This window comes from Alexandromys fortis, unplaced genomic scaffold (genome assembly GCF_014885135.2).
Source record: "Alexandromys fortis isolate MF-2015 unplaced genomic scaffold, M_Fortis_MF-2015_v1.1 scaffold_94, whole genome shotgun sequence".
Lineage (NCBI taxonomy): Eukaryota > Metazoa > Chordata > Mammalia > Rodentia > Cricetidae > Alexandromys > Alexandromys fortis.
The window spans coordinates 3,647,790-3,670,981 of record NW_026067979.1 but is presented as its reverse complement, the minus strand read 5'-3'; the positions used below and the strand labels follow the sequence as shown (position 1 = coordinate 3,670,981).

The 23,192-nt window shown below is 42.6% G+C and overlaps 1 long non-coding RNA gene across 2 annotated transcripts in view; it reads right to left on the bottom strand.

Moving 5' to 3' along the window:
- LOC126511089 (uncharacterized) overlaps nt 1-23,192 on the bottom strand; it is a 104,072-nt gene that overhangs the window by 64,573 nt on the left and 16,307 nt on the right. For both annotated transcript variants that reach the window (XR_007594603.1, XR_007594602.1), the window contains exons 3-4: nt 10,054-10,105; nt 7,701-8,252 (exon numbers count right to left, since the gene is read on the bottom strand). This is a non-coding gene — a long non-coding RNA (uncharacterized lncRNA). The remainder of the gene's footprint in view (nt 1-7,700; nt 8,253-10,053; nt 10,106-23,192) is intronic.

Sequence of the window (23,192 nt, the reverse complement as noted above, 5' to 3'; positions counted from 1 at the left end):
CTATGGTACTGTATGGCTGAGAACTAGAAGTCTGGCATCTTTGGAGTGGGAAGCCCAAGTGGTAAACGGGAGGTCATAGTTGGATAGGAAAAAAAAAAGAAAAGAAAAGAAAAACTTGATGGCATTAAAGCACTCTCTAGGTGAACAGGCCCCAAGAGTATGTGCTTCCTGTAAGTGTTACAGCTCTAGAGGGAAGGTATCCTGGCAGTCAAAGGCCAAGAAATACCACAAACCATACCACACAACAAACCTCACTAAAGAGATTTATTGGGAGGGAAGAATCCAGGAGGGTGGATGCCTCTGCTTGGGCAAGATGCAGCAGAGAACTGAGCAGAAGACATGGTTTATATAGGATTGGGGGGGGGGACTTTGCAGGGTAAGGATTGGTGGGATTTCAAGTTCAGAGCTTGGGGAGAGCCCAAGAATTGGTGGGACTTCAAGTCCTGAGTTTGAGCTTTTTTACACTGTAGGGAGAGGACTGGGTCCAGCCATAAGAGCAGATGCAGATAGAGTGTTCTGTGGATGGAACCTGGTGGTTGGAGGTCCTCAGGGGAGGGGCTTGGCCACTTGTGTGCCTTTACACTTCCCAGATGGAAAGTCATGGGCTAGCAGCATAAAAAAGTAATACCAGGTGTCTCATTGGTTAAGAGCACTGGTTGATCTTCTAGAGGACCCAGGTTCCATTCCCAACACCCACATGGCAGTTCACAACCATCTGTAACTCCAGTTCTGACCGATCTAATGGCCTCCTCAGGCACCGGGCACACACATGGTATAAACACACAAGAGGCAAACTACCCATGCACTTGAATGTTTTAAAAGAAAGGAACAGAAGCACATAGGAATAGACCTACTTCTCCTAAATTACACAGAGTGTAAATGGCAGAGGAAAGGCTGAAATGCAGGTTTCCTGTATTTGGATCCTAGCCCAGGTTTACTGTACACAGCACAGGGCCTCCTCATAAGCAAAGATAGCCTTCCTCCTGTATCCCTGATGGCCACCACCTCCTCCACTTCCTGCTGCTACTGTAGCCTGCCAGGCATTTCTGACGCCAACCCCGTGTTGTCCTCTTACTCCCCGGATGAAGATGAAAAGGCGGCAGCTCAGAGCTGAAATAACCCCCATTGTGCTGTAATTTGTAATTAACTTCTCAATATCACAGCAGCAGCAACAACGGACTCCACTAAAATTAGAACAGGAAGACAAAAATAAAGAAGGGTGTTTTTAAAAAAAATATGTAACTTAGCAAACGTGGTCATTGGGACTGATGCTGGTTCTTCGTTGAAGAAAAGGCAATGGTGAGGAATATACTGTCTTCGACAAAGGCATTACATCATACCACAGTGCTCTTGGAGCAGGACCTTAATCTGGGGTCACTGTTGGTCTGCTGTCAGCTGAAAGTCCCAAGTGCTAGGAAATCCCTGAGCCCCCGGTAAACTGTAACAGTCGATCACCTCAGGTGGAATCACCTTAAATGATCCTTGAGACTGTATTGGAAATGGGATACATCTTTCTTTTCACTTGCCCCTAACTAAATTGACAAAACTCCTCTAAGTATAAAAGTGGATCACCAACAGACCCCGTATTAGCCATAGCTGTGACTTCATCACTGCAGGGGTCCTAGTTGTCTCTAAGTCACACTCAATGCCCCGGCGTCTTTTCATACTCTGTGTGTATCACAACTTGGACATGAGTTCAAAGCCACCACAAGATCATATTTAATACACTGAAAAAGTATGTATTACTATATCAAAACCTCGTTATATATTATGTAATTACATTTAAAGAATTCCCGAGTCTGCAGGCTTTAGCAGAGTACTAAAGAGATCCAATAACACACACACACACACACACACTGGGGTATTAGGCAGAACCTTACACTAACTTCCTAGTGATTAAAATTATGTACCAAGGATTATGATATAGGATTACTCATTTTATCTTCCCTAAACATCCTATAAAGTAGTAGGTAAGTGTATGAATTTTATCAGTGTGACCCTGGAATGTTAGCCAAATAAATCTAGCCTTCTCAGGGTGGGTCTAGCACCAGAATCATCTCCTCTGGTTTTTAACATTAGATAGATATCCATAGAAATTCTATTTGGAAATACAAAAGTAGAGGTCTGGGACTAGGGAGATGGCTTAGTAGATAAAGTGTCTACTGCCAAAGCATGAAGACCAGAGTTCAAGTCCCCAAAACCTACATAAATGCTGGATGAGTATTGTGACCTACCTGTAGCTCCCCTGCTCCAAAGGCGGAGATGGGATTCATTGAGCAAGCTGACTAGTTAGACTAACAATCCCATTTTCCAACTTTAGGTTCCATTGAGAGACCTTTTGACCCTTCCTCAATGAGTTAGGTAAAGAACAATTAAGAAAGGCTCCCAATGTCAACCATGAACTGCACACAAAGCCAGGAGTGGGGGCACATGCCTTTAAATATAACACTAGGGAGGCAGAGGCAGGCGAATTCTTGTGAGTTCAAGGCCAGCCTGGTCTACAGAGCAAGTTCCAGGACAGGCAGGGCTGTTGCACAGAGAAACCCTGTCTTAAAAAAAAAAAAAAAGAAAAAAGAAAGAGCAAAGAACTGCACACAAATATAAACACACATACATCACACACGTGCATGCATACACACACACACACACACACACACACACACACTTCTTTAAAGTGGAAAGCTATCTCCTGCTCTAACTATAAAGAAGCTGGGTATATTGTTCTGTCTTTCTAACTATTCCATCTAAATCTTACTTCCCTCCCTTAACCTCCACCCTAGGTAGCATTTCCTAGTGGTCTTCCTAATACTCTCTGTTGCTTTTTCTCTCGGTTTGCTTTGATGCTCAGATATACTCATTGGATATTCTCTAGGACTAAATTCCAGTCATCTGCATATTTTAGAAATGGGGACTCCATCAACTTTATGTTCTACTATTTTACAATGGCCAGAATCTTGTCACTTAGGACCTGTACTATTCCTTTAAAGGTCTGGCAATGACAAGGTAATTCTGACAGCTACTGACTCTGTGACTCATAAACACAGGGTAATTGTCTTCAACATTTGGGAAGAAGTGCCGGTTGTAAAGTAGACCCATTATTTTCATATTATCAGGGCAACAGAAAGCAGAATCCATTTATCATCCTGTTGAAAAATTAGCTTCATCACAATAGTTCTTAACCTAGAAGTGTCAATATTAGAAAGTGTGAATTATTCTGCCAGTGTGGAAAGCAGCAACCCATGGGCTGCTGCGGGCCTTTGTACTCTCTAGCTAGCTTGCAAGCAGCTGAGATGACCGAATGTAGCAAGGCATCAGATCAGACAGAATCCTTGAGATCACTCGGAGCACCCAGCTTCTAGATACACACCGCCGGAGCACCACACAGGCACTGGACACACAGTGCAGGAGCACCACACAGGCACTGGACACACACTGCTGGAGCACCACACAGGCACTGGACACACACTGCTGGAGCACCACACAGGCACTGGACACACACTGCCAGAGCACCACACAGCCACTGGTCACACACACTGCCGGAGCACCACACAGGCACTGGACACACACTGCCGGAGCACCACACAGGCACTGGACACACAGTGCTGGAGCACCACACCAGCACTGGATTACTGTCGGAGCTCCACACAGGCACTACACACAGTGCTGGAGCACAATACAGGCGTTGGGCACACACTGCCAGAGCACCACACAGGCACTGGACACACACTGCTGGAGGACCACACAGGCACTACACACAGTGCTGGAGCACCACACAGGCACTACACACAGTGCTAGAGCACCACACAGGAACTACACACAGTGCTGGAGCACCACACAGGCACTGGACACACACTGCCAGAGCACCACACAGGCACTGGACACACACTGTCGGAGCACCACACAGGGGCTGGGTGCACACTGAAGGAGCACCACATAGGCGCTGGGTGTGCACTGCAGGAGCACCACACCGGCACTGGATTACTGTTGGAGCACCACACAGGCACTGAGTGCACACTGCCAGAGCACTAGACAGGCTCTGGGCGCACACTATTGGAGCACCACATAGGTGCCGGAGCAGGCACTGGGTGCTGTTCAAACTCTTATTGACAGGACAGCTGTTCATTTCCGTTTGCCTAGGGCAGGGATGCTTTACAACACTTCTCCGGGTGTAATTATCCCTTGAACTTCAATTCACTCTCTAGAATGCCATGATTCAGATGACATGCAATGATATGATCACACTATTAATTGAACATCTCGATCGGCCATTTCTTTTCATAGAGAAGAGCCCTAAAACCCAGAAACATGTCTGAGAGACTCCAGCTCGGTAGGGCAAGATGATGACACTTGTCTCACTTCCTTTCCTGTTACTGTAACAAATACCCTGACAAAAGCAACTTACTAAAGATAGGGTTAATTCGGATCCACAGTTCAAAAACAGCATTTCCTTACAACAGGGAACTCACGGCTGCAGGATCTTGAAGCAGCTGGACCTTTGGACATGCCTGTGGGGGATTATCTTGACTGTGTTATTTGAGATGACAAAGCCCATTCAGAGAGGATAGCAACACGCCCTGTCTGGGATCCTGGGCCGTATAAATGGAGAAAGGCAGCTGAACAGCAGCAAACATTTATTGACTTCAGCTTTTGGATTGTGAATGTGATGTTAAAAACCCTGCCCATCACTCTGACACTGGTCGTTCTCTATGACTAATTCTATCCGAATTCTCTGTTGCTGTGATTAGACACCATGGCCAAGAAAACTTACAGAAGAAAGAGTTTATTGGGCCTCACAGTTTCAGAGGGTGAGTCCATGACCATCATGACAGAGAGCACAGCCGCAGGAAGGCAGACAAGTTGCTAAGCAGTATCTGAGAGCTTACATCTGATCCCCAAGCATGAGGCAGAGAGAACTAACTGGGAAGGGCCTTACCACAAACAACCAAAAAAATAGATTAAGGAAGAAACACAACCTGTGTTATAAGTGCTGGGGATGTAGCTCAATGGTGGGGCATTTGCCTAGCATATATGATGCCCCGAGTTCAATTCCCAGAACCCCTACACACCACACACACACACACACACACACACACACAACCAAACAAAACAAAGAAAAAAGCTAACTATACAGCAATATAAATAAAATACTATTCAGCAATTAAAAGAGGTGAACTATTTGACTATTGATATACTCAGCAAAACTAATGAATCTGAAAATAGTACTGAGTAAAAGGAGGAAAACCTAAAAGAATACATACTGCAATATTTTTAAATGCTAATGCCAGGTGTGCAGGTAAATACCTTTAATCCCAGCACTCAGGAGGCAGGACCAGCCAGATAACTTGAGTTCCAGGTCAGGGCTGATCTATATAGCAAGTTCCAGAACAGCCAGAACTACATGGCGAAACCTTCTCTCCAGAAACCTTAATGTTCTTATTAGTGAATATCAATTACGTATAATAATGAGTTTAATCTGCTTTCTGATGATATCATTTTCTGAAAATTGAAATTGTAGTGAAATTATAGAAGATCGCGGATTGCGTGGGAGACGGAGACTTCATAGGCTAGAAATAGGGCATGGCGCAGAAAGACATTTTTTAGAGAAAATCAATAATTCATTGTTTTGATTTTGGTTGCTATGACTTGGATGCTACATAATCACGCCCCAACTCATGCTCGTGCCTAATTCTTGATGTGGTGGTTTGGAAGAGTATAGGGTAGTTCATGGCGGGATTGATGGAGCTCCAGTGAGAATGGGTTAGTTCCTTCAGCGCATTGTTTCACAGCGAGTCTTACTTCCTCACAGAGGAACAGCACCGGAAGAAAAACAGCGAATTATCCTGGGATAAACAGTGAGAGCTGGTTCCAGCAATCGAGTTCCCACATCTAATGAGGTGTTGTTGGCGAATGTTAAAGACTTAGCACTGCTTTCATATCATTAGCTGCAATAGAAAACCCCCAGTAGGGCTGGAGAGGTGACGCCAGCGGTTAGGAGCACCTGCTGCTCTCGCAGAGGATCCCAGATTTGGTTTCCAGCACCCGCATTCACAACTGTCTGTAACTCCAGTCCTAGAGAATCAGGCACTGTCTTCTGACTGTTGTGGGCATCTGCACACATGTGGCCCCCCACACAAAGTGAATATATATATTTTTTTTCAAGGCATGTACACATGTACATTAAATTAATTAATTAATTAAAAAAGAAAACCCTGAGATAAATTTGTCAGATATTTCCAAGGCTAATTTACAAGTGAATATTTAGTGAATGTAAATTAAAAGCCACTTTCAAAGAGAGCCTTTTTGCCATACAGGGTAACTTAAGGTCAATGTCCCATGAGAGTATGATGTACTGGAGCACACTGCACAGTCACGCATTCTCTTCTTTTCCCATTAGTCCCTATTGCTCTTCACAAAACTTCACATCCACTTTTGTGTCATCGGTAGAGGGCACGCATGTCAACAGAGGATTCTGTGTGTCTATAATGTCTAGGGCCTACAAATGAAAGGAAAAAAAAAACGTGATGTTTGTCTTTCTGAGACTGAGTTTATTAAAAAATTAAGCCCAAGAAATGTTTGAGTCGTTGAGGATACAGAAATGACGGAGGCCTGAAGCCATCTTAAAAGCGCTGTTATTTAACCCATCAGTTAAGATGGTAAGCAACGGTCGTCATTTAATCAGATCATTTAATGATAGTGCGGTTCTAATCGTGCAGTAACTAGTGTAAGGCCTGAAAGTCCAGGAAAAGTCTTCAATATAGCCTTTGCCTATTAGAGCGCTTTTGAGATGAAGCGGAATTGCTGGAATTAGAAACCCGTGTCTGAGGATGCTCACTCTAGCAGATTTGCTGAACAAGATAGATCCTCCATCCCCTGCACCCCCATCCCACAAAGCAGCCACAGCTGGAGGCTGTATCACACAGAGGACAGAGCATCCTCTCCCTGAACAAAAATCTGACAGGCTCACTGCATTAGGCTGTGACATACAAAATATGGCATAATTGTAGGCTCTAATCATCACGATGATAGCTGCCTTATAAGAGAGGTCAAATCCCATTTTTATATCCCGAATTTCTAAAATATTGTTTCGTCAAAAAAAATCAATTTCTCATTTTTCTAGTGTTAACTTGAAAAGGGTATAATTGATCAAGCCTAAATCCCTTACATCACCCCAGACTGTGTGAAAGGCTCACACACCCAGCAAGCCACTTGAGTTGGGGGCAGGCGAACAGCAGCCTTCAGCATCTAACACCCATGGGCCCAAAGGGCTGCAAAGCAAGAACACATTTTACATCCTTTGGTTAAGACTGTGGCGAAAATATCGGCTCATGTAATATGCTCAGCTGGCTCATTGGGGTTTTGTGGTCCAATTTGCGGATAAGATATTTATAAAATCCGGTGATTACAATGCCATCTCATTAACATTTGTTTAAGTGAAAACCACAGAAGGCGGCATTTGAGCTCCAGCCCGAGAGGAGAGAGGATGAATAAGGAGGCTGACTCTCCTGCCTCAGCACAGCAGAAAGACACCCCGATGGGCAGGCACCCTCTAGCTCCCTTATAGTTTGATTTGGTCCTTCCAGAAGGAAAAGTCTGTGGGAAGAAGCACAGCTTTTGCTTTCTTTTGTTTGCTACCTAAGCACAACAAAATTAAGTCAAGACCAAATCCATTGCCCCACAAATTTACGTTCTCCGCTGCTTACGCTATTTTCCAGGAAGTCACTTCCTCCAGGATGTCTGCCTAGATTAGTGATCACACTGGGTCTTGGCAAGCTCGAGGGAGTTCTAGACTTGACTGGACTTGCGGTGATGACAGTGCAATTGCTCTCGCTGCCTTCTGCTTTCCTGTCCCTAGTCCTCGGAGGAGTTCTGGTGTAAAAATGGCTAGACTGTGTTTCCGTTCTGGCACATGCTGGTTGTAGAATCTCTGACAATGTCTCCTGTGTGAGAGTGTGGCATAGTGGGGGTGGAGAGCACTATACAAATTGCACAGCGGGCACTCGGTCAACAGTAGTACAATTACTGTGATCACGCTGACAGCTGACTTTCTCCTCTAGTCCGTCTCAACTTCACAGGTGGTTTAAGTGATGCGTCGTGCAGAGAACCAGCCCCAGGGCTATCCACATGATGGGAATCCTGTAACTTCTGACAGAGCCTATGCTGTGTCCAGAGCACTGGGAAGCTGGACTCCATGTTCAATGACTAATCAAATCTGGTGATTATTACAGTGATGTATACGACGGTACATGAGGACTCTGCAAAAAAAAAAAAAAAATCTACAAGCAGCTCCTCTTTCTTTGTCAATTACAAATGAAATCCAAACTTCTGGCACCCCTTCCCTCCTAATGTCTACCATAATTTCTACCGCATCATGGACACGTGTGTACATGGCATGTATATGCAGAAGGGTGGGAAGAAGAAAGGAGGAGGGGGAGGGGGGAGAGAGGAGGAACAGAAGCAGGAGACTTTCTCAGTGGTACTTAAAGTCATTGAACATACAGACAGTAATTCCAAATAAAGACGCTCAGGCCCAGAGCAGAGTGCTAGACTCCATCGCCCAACTGAAAACTAGGATTCGCTTTTGTGGTTCTTACCCTCCTTGTGCGTCTGAAAGCCAGGAACAGAGAGCCACTGGCTAGCAAGGACTGCTGCGACAACTTTAAGTCCATGCTGCCTCTGGTACTCAGCCTCTGCAAACCGGGGATGCAAAGCAGTTAACCCTCTTCAGGCCAAGTACGAAGCACCAGGTTATTACGCCATTTCCAACAAGAACAGAAGACTGGCTCTGTCCTGAGAGCCAGAGACCTGGGCTGAGCATTCCTATGAAGACAGCTTGCCAGCCTTACTAGCCCAGAAGCCATCAAATGGATGAGAATGAAATTCTTGGGATGATACCCCAGGAAATATCACACGAAGAATACACGGGCATAGCCAGTTTCCAGGGCTCAGTCTCCGTCTCAGATCTACAAGGCAACACTGTAAAAGGCTGGAAGGGAGCTGAAGAGGTCGCTTAGGTTGTAAAATGCTTGTTAAAAATTATAAGGACCTGAGTTTGGATCCCCAGTACCCACATAAAAAGCCAGGCACAGGAGCACATGTCTATAACTCCAACACTGGAGGCAGAGACTGGCAGACCCTTTGGGCTGGCTTGCTGGCCAGTAAGCCTAGTTGACTCAGTGAACTTCAGGTACTCCAGATACAGGGAGAGACCCTGTCTAGAAAACTCAGATTTCCAGAAAAGCTGAGCTGTAGCTCAGCAAGAGCGCTTGACTAGCATGCCTGAGACCCTAGGATCAATGCTAAGTACTGCTCCCCAAAATAAATAAATGGTTATTTGAGAAAGACACCCAACATTGAAAGCTGGCATCTACATACACATTCACACCCTTGTATAAATATACCATACACAGAAAGAGAAAAAAAATGGAAAGGAAAAAAGGAAGGGAGAGGGATGGGGAGGATGGAAGGGAAAGAGGGGGGGCAGGGAAGGAAGCCGGGGTGAAGTGCTCTCCACTTACGTGGATGTACCTACTTGCTTACAGTGAAACATACACAAGATATAATAGGTGTTATTAGTGAAGACATTTTTGTTGTGTTGTTTTTAATAGATTTTGTTGAGTTTGTTCTTTGATAATTTCATACATTCATAAAGCACATTGTGTTTATTGTAACTCCCCATGCTCTCTAGCTTCCTCTCACTCCTATTACCCCCCCCATTCCTTTCCAGCATCATGACTCGCTGTTGTAAGTTTTCTGCTTTATTTTGTTTTGTTTTTGAGAGCCACTAATTTAATCAGGTTCATCTGCGTGACCGTGATGAGCTCCTCAATGGGTTCACAACTGTTGACAATAGCTGCCCCTCCCCCAGAATCCATCAATAGCCAATACTTCAGTAGGGAGGAATAAAGCCCCATAAGCTCCTCCTCAGTCCATGATTGATCACTAATAGGCCAACACTTGTGTGAATCCAGTGCAGCCAGCCACAGCTACTGGGAGATTGTGACTGCATTCATTGTTCTGTATACAGAATGCAGTGTTCTAAATCCCTCTCCTTACCTTCCCGTTCTCGCATTCCTTCTGCTCCCTCTTCTGCAATGATCCCTGAACCCTAGAAGGTCAGAGACACATGCTGTTTAAAGGATAGGAAGACAAAATCCTCATTCTACTCATTAAATCTTTTTCATCAAGAGAAGTTATCCAGAGGAGATGGTTTCCTGGTCATGTCAAACATCAGCACTTGAGTCCTTGTCCTCTGGTGGCTTCTTCCCACAACTGTCAATCTTGATTGTCAACTTAATCAGATTGAGAGGCAACAAGGAGATCACGGGGCACATGTCTGGGTACATCTGTGAGACTATTTCCAGAAAGGAGAGAGAAAGAGAGAGAGAGAGAGAGAGAGATCATAAGGGTTCTGACTTAGTAAATGTGTTGATCATGACGGTTTCAAATTTGGAAAGGCTAGTTGCAAAGTGGTGGATCTGTGGACACTGGCTACCAGCTTGCTCCACTTCCTTATCTACTATAGTGTGAACTGCCCTGCCATACACCCCTTGCCATGATGGACAGAAACCTGTGACACCGTGGGCAAACTAAGTTATCCCTGTTGAATGTTTGGTAACAGCGAGGATAAAGCTCAGCCTTTATCACAGCTGTAATATCTTAAATTCCCCACTCCCTTTCCCAGACACACACTCTTACTGTGCGTAATTCTCGCTCTCAGTTCTACCTCACTCTGTATAATTAGAAGGACCAGCAGAGAGCCCACGGTGATCGGAAAGACATTAAAATTCCTTCCCACCAGAAATCTAGCTTGTCTAATAATTTGCAATTGCCCTTGCAGCAATGACCTTCAGAGGCAGAACTCTGGGTTGAAACAGCTCTCCCAGAAAGTCCGGTGTAAGTGCATGATGAATACCCTAAGTACTGAGACACGTGTTTTCTCATGAGCTTCCGAGCAATTGCGGAGTCAAGAAAAGGGAAGAAGGGAGACCAGAAGATCTGGATGGGTAGAAAGCTGAGTGTGCAAATGAAACAGGAGCCATGGAGGAGAGAAGGGAAAATCCATGAGAAAGCATTAAATTCAGGGAGCGGCGTGAGTAGCCCACAGTTCTGAGGTAGAGTAGAAAGAAAATATCCAAACATGAAGGGCACCGAGAAAAGGCTTAGTTGATATTAGTTTCTTCATTCACTGAGTGTGCATTTCTGAAGTTTCTATCAAGTCTCAGACACTCTGGGCACTGGCTGGTTGAGTGAGAAAGCCCCGGTGTTTGGTCAACCAGGTCTGTATTCAAACACTATCTCGGCCTATTCTCTGGTGTGTATTTGAACCTAGAGCACTGGTTTCCTTCTTTGTTGTATGAAGAGGCTGAATGCAATGATTGTCCTAACACAATCTCTCATACATACTCACAATTTCTACCCACTCTCAGCTGATGTAATTTAGCTCAGATTTACTCTTTCAATACTAGAATTCCCAGTTGTTTCAGGAGACTGCCCTACCCAAAGCATATAACCTGAAAGTGGTACTCGATTCCAGCATCCCTGGGCCTCAGACACATGGCCATCAGCAGCACTGTATTCTCTCCAAGACCTCAGAAAGCATCATCTGAAGCTTACTCGGTGGCAAGTGATATTTTTCTTTTAAAATACAGATGAAATAAATGACTATATCAATAACCTAGCAATCTTTTGAGAGATAATGTAACCCAGGAGCCAGCCAATGTGAGATGTAAAGGAATCAGCTGAGCTGTGTTGATAATCTATATTTGCTTTGAAAGGAAGAGAAGACTGGTCCAGATAGCATCCACATTTGAGTGAGCCCTCAAATCATTGCACCAGGCTGGGGCTAGCCTGGACCTGGGGCCATGAGAAGCCAATACACTGGCATAGGACCATGGAGAACATTGCAAAGGCAGCCACTAGACTGAAGAGCCTGTGATACTTCATACCGGTTAGCCAAGCCAAGTTGTGTCTGAGTCCACCTACTGGCGGAGTATCTAGCTTACCAACAGTCTAGCAATGGTTGGATTTAGCCAATTGAAAATATCTCATTCACTTATTGAACAAATGTTTATAGAGGACTATTATGTGACAGAAAGCTATGGTATGAAGGACACATGGAGATCTTGGGGCTTGCATATAGTGAGAGAAGACAAGACAATAAACAAGAAAAGAAAGGAGGGGGAGAGGAGCCGTCTTCACCTATTGTCTAAAATAAAACGCTGGGATCCTATGTGAGAGTTAAAAGATGTCACACAAAGATCTGAGTGACAGCAAAGGTATTGCCTCATACTCCATAGACTCATGCACCCTACTTACTGGATGGGACTTTATTTTTAAGCACTCACTGTATATATGATGGAACTGATATCTCTGAAATCACACTGAGGATTCTCTCTGCACGGGGACTTTTCTGTTTATTTACTGAATAGTAATTATTTGACAAATATTGATTGAGCCAGTCTTCTGCATGCTCAGGGCACTGTGACAGCTGTTCTCTAAGACCAAACTCCCTACTGTAACATAAAAAGCAAGAAGACGAAGAAAGCTGAGGTCCATCCTGAGCTAACTATGTGGCCCTGCCTGTTTCACATAAATGACAAAAAGAAGGGAAAGGGAAGAGATGTGAACTCACCCAACAAGACTGAACAGAAGAGACGGAGATAAGCGAAATCTCAGAAATGTCAAAAGGGTGATTGAAGCTCAGCAAACACCATGCAGGAAGAACGGTTTGGGTGGGGGCGCTGAAGGAAACTAGCGAGTAGCCAGGGTGAAGTGGGACATGGTTCTGTCTACCATACTCGAGAGTTCAGGCTCCCAGGAGCCTAATTGCAAAGGAGAAATGTTAGACACAGGCTCCCTTTACACTCTAAGCGTTGACACTCTACTGCTGTCAAACAACTTTGGGGACTTCATGCTAAGACACCAACAAGCAAAAAGGAGATCAGTCAATCTGGCAAGGGTAATTTGGTCCTGGTTGGCAGGAGGGACTTTGTTGCTGTTGTTATTCAACACTAGCTGCCCTCTGTCAGGTGCTCCACCAAGGACCTCTTGATGCTCCCATGCTCACCAGTGAATGTCAGGTAGACAAGGACAGCAACCATAGCCCGAGATGGGCATAGGAATCTTGGGCTCAGAACCTGAGCTTAGGGGCTTGGTTGACTCCAGAAGCCAAACCACCTAGACTAGTACAGAGACTAGTCAGGTTTAAAGACTTCACTGTGTAGTGAAGAAGGGCAATTATGTCCCTTGAAGTCAGCTGGCCCAACCCTGAGATCAGTGTAGCAACAACAGTTACAGTGTGCCCAATAAAATTTCACATGAGTGATCTAAGACCAACTCAAACTCAATAGTGAATATTCTCGTAGGGGATTTCATGATAAGCATTAAGTTTGAATATCACTAAAGTGTTCCACCAAGGGTCCCTCCTCATAATAATGCTCACGGCCCCGAGCTGATAAGAATTCTAGGTGCTGTTGATCCGAGCTGAGTGACCTTCATCTCTAAGCTTTCTCTTGATAAACTCTCCCAGGGAGAAGTGTATGGCCAGGGATTGGCTTCTGTGGAGACAGAACAACCCCCAGATCTTCATGCTTCAGTATGGGACATCTCTGAAAGAGAACCCTAGCTCCCTGCAGAATCAGCAGGGGCTGCCCTGTTACAGAAATACAAAGCATTTTCTCAACCAACCCGCTCCTTTCCTCCCCATCACGTTACAGATACACATCCTGAAAAGACTCTAAACTTTCCAATGAACTCTGTCTAGACATTTATTTCTGAGCCCATAAATTAGGAGGACCACGTGTGCACAGCGACCACATCTCCCTAGACAAATGGACAAGAGTGGAGAGCTGTGGAGCCTTCTGTCTTGGCTTCATCTCCATTCCGCCAAATGTAATAACTATCTCAGAAATCGAGATGTACAATCCTGCATGCCTTGTTCGGAACTGATGAGACTATCCTACAACCTAGTCAATAAAACGTTATATGCAACTTGCTTCTTCTAACACAACTGGCCAATAAAGAGGGAGTGAAGGGCATTTCAACAGCAGAAAGTTAATGCCTTGGTTTCACTCCTGGAGACTGGCCCATGAGAAATGGTTAAGAGGATATTACTGAGGACAGATGACTCTAGAGAAGTCCTTCAACTCCACCAGACTCTTTCCTAACGTATTTTTTATTCTTTTTAAATTTATTATTTTTTATTCATTTTTCTTTTTCCTAATCAATTTAAAAAGCTCCTTCTGACCACACTCAGAACTTTCTCTTTCAAGGCCTATCTCCTGGGGTACTGAGAACAATGAAATGAGGTCTTGTAACACAAATTCTCTTCATAGTACACTAAGCCTATGTCTAGTATAAATAAGATACTTGCAAATGCACCTCGGGAACTCTAACAGGTAACAAGAAGTGCAGTTATGATTACAACGTAACACATTTGGTACGTAACACGATACATATTTTTTTTCAGAGCTTTAACCGCATCTCCTTAACAAGAGCAGAAGCTTTCTCTCCCATTTCACTTAACTTCAAAGCAAGTAGTGATTGTTTGCTGTTGGCCAAATGCTATAGTGTTTTCCCTTACCTACAAGGCAGCAGTCTAGTGCATAATACTATGTCCTCACACCTTGTGACTGCCAGGAAGTTCAACTGCTTCTGTCGTGTCCCTTAAAAGTGACACTGAGCTTTTGTTTTGCATCAGACTGAAAAAGGAGAGAGAAAGACAGAGAGAGAGAGAGAGAGAGAGAGAGAGAGAGAGAGAGAGATCTGCCTTCCCCCAAAGTCACCAGAAGTGTCATCCTGAGGTTTCAAATGCATCCCTTTGCCTGAATGTGTCCCCACCAAAACCTACTTCTAAGTACCCAGAATCTCAGGTTGCTGGTGTGTGTGCCCCCAGATCCATCTGCACCTTATTAAAAGAGGAATTGGGATTGCATCTATCCTACACTAAAACTTTTTAATGGAATAGAAATCCTTTAAGGATTATCTTAAATCTGGGCAATATTGTTAAGTGGAACCTGAATGTAGCCAAATAGCTGCATGGTTAGAAAAAAAAGTCTGTCTTCCTCCTCACAATGATCCCATGAATCAGGGCTTCTGTGTCGCCAATCCACTTCAGTGTTGGCACATGTACTATGAGGATATTAATTGATGGAAATACAAAAACTACTCAGAAATGCCAGTGTGTCTTGGAACAAGAATGGTTTGGAAACTCCATCAGCGTACTCTATCCCACTGAATCTCATCTTTAGGAGGACTTAAATCATGACCACCTTTCAGTTGAATAGAGCTAACTGCTTTCCTTGTTCACATCCTCCCCTGCTCTGGGCCAGGGTCCTGTCCCTGCCGCAGCCAAATGGCTCGCTTTCCCAGAGTGACCTCCACTCTTGTTTCTTCTCATCATGCAATTAGTTCTAGAGCCCAACCCATTTAAGAAACTTGGAAAGACACCCCCTTCAGATGAAAACAAGCCAGAAAATGTGTCTGGTCTTTGTGTCTCCGTGCAGGCTGTTTTCAAGGCACGGGCGGCTACACATCATAAAGCTGTAATCATAATAATTATTTAGTACACTAAGTAGTTTTTGGTCTCTGAGTGACGACTCTTCATTTTATAGAGAAGATATATTGCCAAGTATTCTTTATTCATTCCTATTACAACATGCTATTTCTTCCCATTAATTATCTGCGTTGATGTTGTGCTGGAAGACGCATAAGATGTGCTCAGAAGTTGAGCGCAGATGCCCTTAAATGACAGAGGTTGGGTATCACCTGACTTATACAGCACCTGAAAACATTTCTGGTGAGTTCTACTGTTGGAGGAGGGCTGCTTGTTGGTTCCCGGCTGCCTGGCTAGCTTAGACCCAAAATAACCACAAAGAAAGTGTATTAATTAAATCACTGCTTGGCCCATTAGCTCTAGCTTCTTATTGGCTAACTCTTACATATTATTTTAACCCATTTCTATTAATCTGTATGTCACCACGCGGTTGTGGCCTACCAGCAAAGTTTCAGCACGTCTGTCTCTGGCAACTCCATTGCTTCTCTCTGACTCTGCCCTTCTTTCTCCCAGCAATCAGCCTAGCTTTCCCTGCCTACCTAAATTCTGCTATAGGTCCAAAGCAGTTTCTTTATTCATTAATGGTAATCACAGCACACAGAGGGGACTCCCACATCATTATACACCTTTAGTAACTTCTCTATGCTAAAATAATGTGGTTAAAACAATATGCAGGGGTCTTTGTGGCTTATTACGTGTGCCGTCTCAGTTTTTACACAAGGTGCACACTGGCTAACTTTAAAGAACTAAGAAGGAACTGAAATGTTAAAAACAGTAGCAAGGCAGGGAAATAGCCACATTTGAAAACTAAAGTTCAGAAATGTTACCAAAACCCCTTGCCATTGACCTTGGCTTCTCATCAGTTCTGGCTTGGTGGGAGCCTAGCCAGTTTGGATGTTCACCTTCCTAGACATGGAGGGAGGGGGGAGGACCTTGGACTTTCCACAGGGCAGGGAACCATGACTNATCTCCATCCATCACCAGATGAAGGTTCTATGGGGATATGCAAGATATTCATCATTATGGCTATAGGATAGGGCCATTTCAGGTTCCCTATCCTCAGCTGCCCAAGGAACTAACTGGGGACATTGCCCTGGGCACCTGGGAGCCCCTCTAGGTTCAAGTCTCTTGCCAACCCTAAGATGGCTCCCTTAATTAAGATATATACTTCGCTGCTCCCATATCCACCCTTCCTTTATCCCAACCATCCCATTTCCCCAAATTCCCCATATCCTCCCCTTCTCACTTTTCTCTCCCCATTTCCCTTTACCCCCATCCCATCCCACCCCCAAGATCCCATAATTTTGCCCTGCAATCTTGTTTACTTCCCATATCCAGGAGGATAACTATGTTTTTCTTTGGGTTCACCTTCTCATTTAGCTTCTTTAGGATCACAAATTATAGACTCGATGTCCTTTATTTATGGCTAGAAACCAATTATGAGTGAGTACATCCCATGTTCATCTATTGGGAGCTCACCAAGACCAGCTGGACTGGGACTGAAAAAGCATGGGACTGGGTTTTGATCCTACTTCATGTTATGGCTTTGTGGGAGCCTAACCAGTTTGGATGCTCACCTTCCTAGACCTGGAAGGAGGGGGGAGGACCTTGGACTTTCCACAGGGCAGGGAACCCTGACTGCTCTTCAGACTGGGAGGAGGCGGAAACTTTTTTTTCTTATTCTCAATAAAATAAAAAAAATGAAAAAAAAAAAAGAAATGTTACCAAGTCTGTGCCATGTAGGTGGTTACTCTTTAGGTCAAGGAAAGCCTTTAAGGAGCAGCGCTCTTCTGGTTCCTCAGACCAAAAGCTCAGATGAACAGTTCATTTGATTTGCCCACCGTGCAGCTGTCCAAGGTACCGTTTCTGTCTTTTCCTTTTCCCACAAGCTTCAATATGGATATCACAATGAACACCAGTGCTTCGAAATAACTAGACTTGAAATATGCTGACCACATTGAGTGATAATTAAATACATAGTCAGGAATACCTCTGTTATAATTCCAGCTTCACAACTTCCTGCCAATATGATCAAAATACTAGATCTAATCCTCAGTTTTTCCTTCTATGAAATGGGAGGGGCCATAGCACTTCCAATTTCACAGGCTTAGTTAAGGATAAATGAGATAATGGGTAATCATTAAAAGAACACAGCCCACAGAAAAGGTTCAATCATTGCATTATTTTAGCCAATATTTGACTGCCTAGAAATCCAGCCCACTACCCAAACATATCAGGGGCAAAAACATCATTGGTATTTTCTTCTCTGACCACAATTGCAAGGGCAGTTGAGGAAGTGAGAAGGCAAACACCTCTAAGATAGAACTAAGAGACTGAATATGTTCCAGTCCTTGCTTTGTCAATAACTGGGTGAGTTCATGGAACTGACAGGTCTTTCCCTAGGCTTCACATTCTTCCTAGATAAACCAGGAGTGAAATATCACATATGCGCTCCAGGAAATAATGTAGATAAGTATATGATATCTATAATAGCACACTGAAGCCACAGAGTGATGAGAGGGTGGGCTAATAATAGCATAAAACCTACAACAAATAAAAAGCAATCAAAGCAACGGTCTATAGGATACTATCCATATGGTCTATAGGATGCTATTCATATGGTCTATAGGATGCTATTCATATGGTCTATAGGATGCTATTCATATGGTCTATAGGATGCTATTCGCATGGTCTATAGTATGCTATTCATATGGTCTATAGGATGCTATTCACATGGTCTATAAGATGCTATTCATATTCATATGGTCTATAGGATGCTATTCATATGGTCTATAGGATGCTATTCATATGGTCTATAGGATGCTATTCATATGGTCTATAGGATACTATTCATACCTGGGGTCAGACCCTCATCCTCCCACCTCTCTAGATGAACAAAAACATCAGTTCAACTGAAATAGACATTCTTTGTTTAAGTCCTTTGTGGTACAAATTATAATTGCGTGTCCATGTTTGGTCACAATAATCTGCAGTGGTGGATTTTCATTCTTACTGCAGGTCATTAACACAATTGCTGTGTGGGATTGTCACAATCAAATCTATCTTGTCTCATTCATCTTTGTGTTCCAATGATCAGCGGCGTTGTATGAAGTATTTTATGTGATGGTCGAATCAATGTATAAAGAGAGAAGGAGAGGAAGGGAGAGCAAACAGACAAGAAAGCTGGCTCATGTCCAGTTTTCTTCCTGAGCAACACGCTCTAAGCCGCATGACATGGAACTCGATCCTATATGACTTATTTGTGAAAGATGGATAATGACATATCATCTCTTGATATAGAACTCTGGAAGAAATAAAATCTTATTTTAAAGACTAAACATGGGAGCTACTAACATCTTGTCAGTACAAAGGAGGGTCAAACCAGGGTCCTAGGTCTTAGTCTTCACAAGGACTTCTGATTCACTCTGGGATCCAAAACCCTCCGGAGTATATAAGACAGCACAGCCCTTTTTGGTGAAAAGGTGCAAACTGAAGAAGTCATGTGGTTCTGACTAGGACCCAAACATGCTGATTTGGGGGCCAGGGCTCCTCTACTAGGTCAATCTGCTGCACTCAAACTTGACCATTTCCCCCTGAGAGTAAACAAAAGCCTTCTCAGGAATAAATGTATCTGAAGACAGTGAACATCCTACAAGGCCAGATCTGAGTCCTTTTTCATTGATCTCTTTTATCTTTATGATTTCACTCCTAATTTGAGCTTAATTTCCCATTATTTTTCCAATCTTGATATGGGTGTATAGATTTGATTATATAAATATATATAGATACATATTGCTCATTTTCATTTTTATCTAAGACTTGCATTTAGTCCTATAAATTTATTTCTAAACAAAGTTTATCTCTATTCCCCTAAGCTTTTGGTTAACAACATTTACATTAGCATTCAAAATAGTTTGTGATTTGACAGAAGGATTATTTAATAGCACACTGCTCAATTCCAAAACATCAAAGAATTTTCTAGTGTTTTACAGTTGCTTTCTCTCTAGTTTGGGTTTTTATTGCTGTGAAGAGACACCATGACCACAGCAACTCTTATAAGGCAAATCCTTAGTTGAAGGGGCTCACTTACAGTGTCAGAGGTTCGGTCCATCATCATCATGATGGGGAACATGGTGGCCTGCAGGCACATGTGGGGCTGGGGAATAACTAAGCATCCTACATCTTGCAAGCAACAGGAAGTCGACTGTCACGCTGAGAAGTTTGAGCAAAGGAGAGCTCAAAGTCCACCCCACATTGACACACTTCCTCCAATAAGGCCACACCTCTAAAACTGCGGCTCCCTTTTGGGGGCCAATTTCTATCAGACCATCACAATTTCTATGTGTGTACTTGTTTACACCTTTAGAACTTAGGTTTGTTTTTTAAGTTGAGAAACTGTGAGTCGTGGAACATAATCTTATCCTTGAAATAACTGCAGTAAATTGAAGAACTGATGAGCAGGTAACGTGTTGTAGAAAATTAGTCTCAAACTGTTTTCTTCTGTGAAGAATATTGATTTGGATTATATATTCAGCATTTGCCTTTGGGTTTTTTCTAGCTGATGAAATATTTGATAGAGACCACTGGGTGCGTATTGGCATATTCAGTGCGCTAGAGTTTTAGTTTTGATGAACACCATTGCAGGCAATGGGATTGTGCCAGAGAAATCTGACAGCTAGTGAAGATGGTAACTTAGCCAAGGCTTCAAACACAAACATTTCCTGAAAATGCCTTCAAATGCAATAAAAAAATTAAGTAAGTAAATAAATAAATAAATAAAATCACCAACCAAAAAGTAATCTCCAATTCTATTCCAGATCATCCTGTTAGATAACTCTACCACTTATAGAAGAATTAGCGCTCATCATTTTTTTAATTATGTGTGTTTGGACACACGTATTTATGCGTGTTTGTGGGATGAGGTGCACACACACATGTGTGCATGTAGAAGCCAGAAGTTCATGTCCTCAAGCACCATACTGCTTGTTCTTGGGGACAGGGTCCCTACTTGACCTGGAGCTCACCAGTCGGCCTGAGCTGACTAGGCAGGGAGCTCCAAAACTACACTTGTCTCTCTCTACCCAACGTAGGGATTGCAAGTGTGCCTTTAGGCTTAGCTTCAATCAGTGTGTTCTTCAAATTAAACTTGGGTCCTTCCTCATGCTTTACTAGAAATCACTTTTCCAGCTGAACTATCTTTCAATCTTTCATTCTTAATTGGAAAGAGTGTATATATTTGACAGAAACAGCATGATCTTTTGATATATGCATCTACTGCAGAAAAGTTAAGTCAGTCTAATAACATACATATTGCTTTGCATACATGTATGCAAAATGTGACAATATAATCTACTGACAATATGACACCCATACATGTACACACAACATATATGTATATATACACACACACAAACCTATACACATATACATATAAAAATTTAGAAATCTTACTCTTTAATGATTTTTTTCAGAATATAGTATCTTGTTAAATATAGCCCTCAAGTTGTAGTGAAACCTTACATTATTTCACAATATCTCCCCAAACCTCCCTTCCCCAGTCTCTCAGTAATGGCTACTTAGACTTTTGTCAGCTTGACCCAAATTGGTCATAAAGGGTTTTTTTTTTGCTAATTTGGCAAGAGTAGATTCATCTGGAAAGAGAAAACACTTTGCAGGATTAGCCTGCAGGCAAGTATGCGGGGTGTTTTCTCGATTAATGATAGATGTAGGAAGGCCCAGCCCACTGAGGGCAAGGTGGTCCTGGGTTGTATAAAATTTTAATCTGAGCAAGCAATGGAAAGCAGGTCCATGAGCAACAGTTCCCCTGATGGCTGTTTCAGTTCCTGACTCCATGTTTTTGAGTTCTGGCCTGACTTCCCTCAGTGATTGCTGTGACCAGGATAAGCAGGCCAAAGAAACCCTTTCATGCAAGTGTGTGTGTGTGTGTGTCACATTTTCAACCAATTCATCTTCTGGTGTGCAATTAGGTTGAGTCCATCCACATCTTAGATAATGTTAATTATTGTTAGCAATGAGTGTTTAGTTTTCAGGTACAATTGGCAGTGTCCTTGTCGTACTGATTTCATGTCCTTTCACCGTATGTACAAATATGGTTCTAATTTAACAACGTTAAAAACCCTCCATATCATTTCCCTAAAATTTGTATTAATTCACACTCCCGCTAACAGTACCTAATTGCTCCTCTTCCTAAAATCCTCTCTACAACTAAGCTCTTGGTTTGTGTGTGTGTGTGTGTGTGTGTTCTGTAACAGCCATTGTGTGAGCGATTAGTGCTAAATCTGTCACTATCTTTAAGAATAGGAGAAGTTGCCAGGCGGTGGTGGCGCACGCCTTTAATCCCAGCACGCGGGAGGCAGAGGCAGGCGGATCTCTGTGAGTTCGAGACCAGCCTGGTCTACAAGAGCTAGTTCCAGGACAGGCTCCAAATCCACAGAGAAACCCTGTCTCGAAAAACCAAAAAAAAAAAAAAAAAAAAAAAAGAATAGGAGAAGTCTTCTCAATTTATTTTACAAAGCTAAGATTGTCCTGATATTAAAACCAAACAAACACAACACTTTAAAAAAAATAGATCTGTGCACCATTATTCCTCATAAACATAAATGTAAAAATCTTTAACAAAATATTAGCAAATAGAATCTAGTAGAATACAAAAAAATTATAAACTATGACCAAATGAGTTTTATTCCAGGAACACAAACTAGTTCAATACTAGAAAATCAATCAATGTGGCGCACTATATTAACAGAATAAAGAAGAAAATTATACAATCATATCAGTCAAAGCATAAAATGCATTTTATAAAACTGAACATCTATCCAGAAAGTCTTATAGGAATATGGAGAAATTTCTTCAATTTCCAGAACAAAGCCACAAAGCGTTTCAGTTAAATTATAATAGCTGATAAATAAATAAATAAATAAATAAATGTGTTTCCTGCTAAGATTAAGAGCAAGGATGTCCATTGTTACCAATCGGTGTGTTAAACACAGCAGCTGTAGTGAGAAAAATCTGAAAAAGCAAGTTGTGCAGACCAGAAAGGATAAAATAAAATCTGTCCTTATTTCAAGATGACATAAATATCTATGTAGAAAATTCAAATAGATCTATAAATAAAATAAAATAGAACTAACAAGTTGCAAAAGGCAAAAAATATCAACTATGTCCTACACAGCAACATTATATGGACATCAAAATTTTAAACATGATGTGATTTATGATTCCTATCACCTAGAAAAGTGAAGTTCTTAGGAAAGATAAAACATAATTTTTCACACTGAAAACTAAGTGAAAGTGGTAAAGAAATCAAGCAAGATATAAAAGAACAGCGTGTCATACCCATGGGAGAAGTAGTGAAGATCTCAGATGCCTCCAAAATGATATGTGGCTTAACACAATTCTTATCAAAGCCTCTGAAAGATTCTTATAGCTATAGGCATGATTATCCTTAAATAAAAGGTTAACCAAAGTAAAATGGATAAAACAAGTATTTAAATAGAATAAGAAAGGTGTAATAAATAACTAATCCACCTAATTTGAAGACTAACATAGTGGAGTAATCAGTAGCACGCAATAGTAGTAGAAAGAAACTTAGACTAATAGAGAACAGAGAATTCATGAA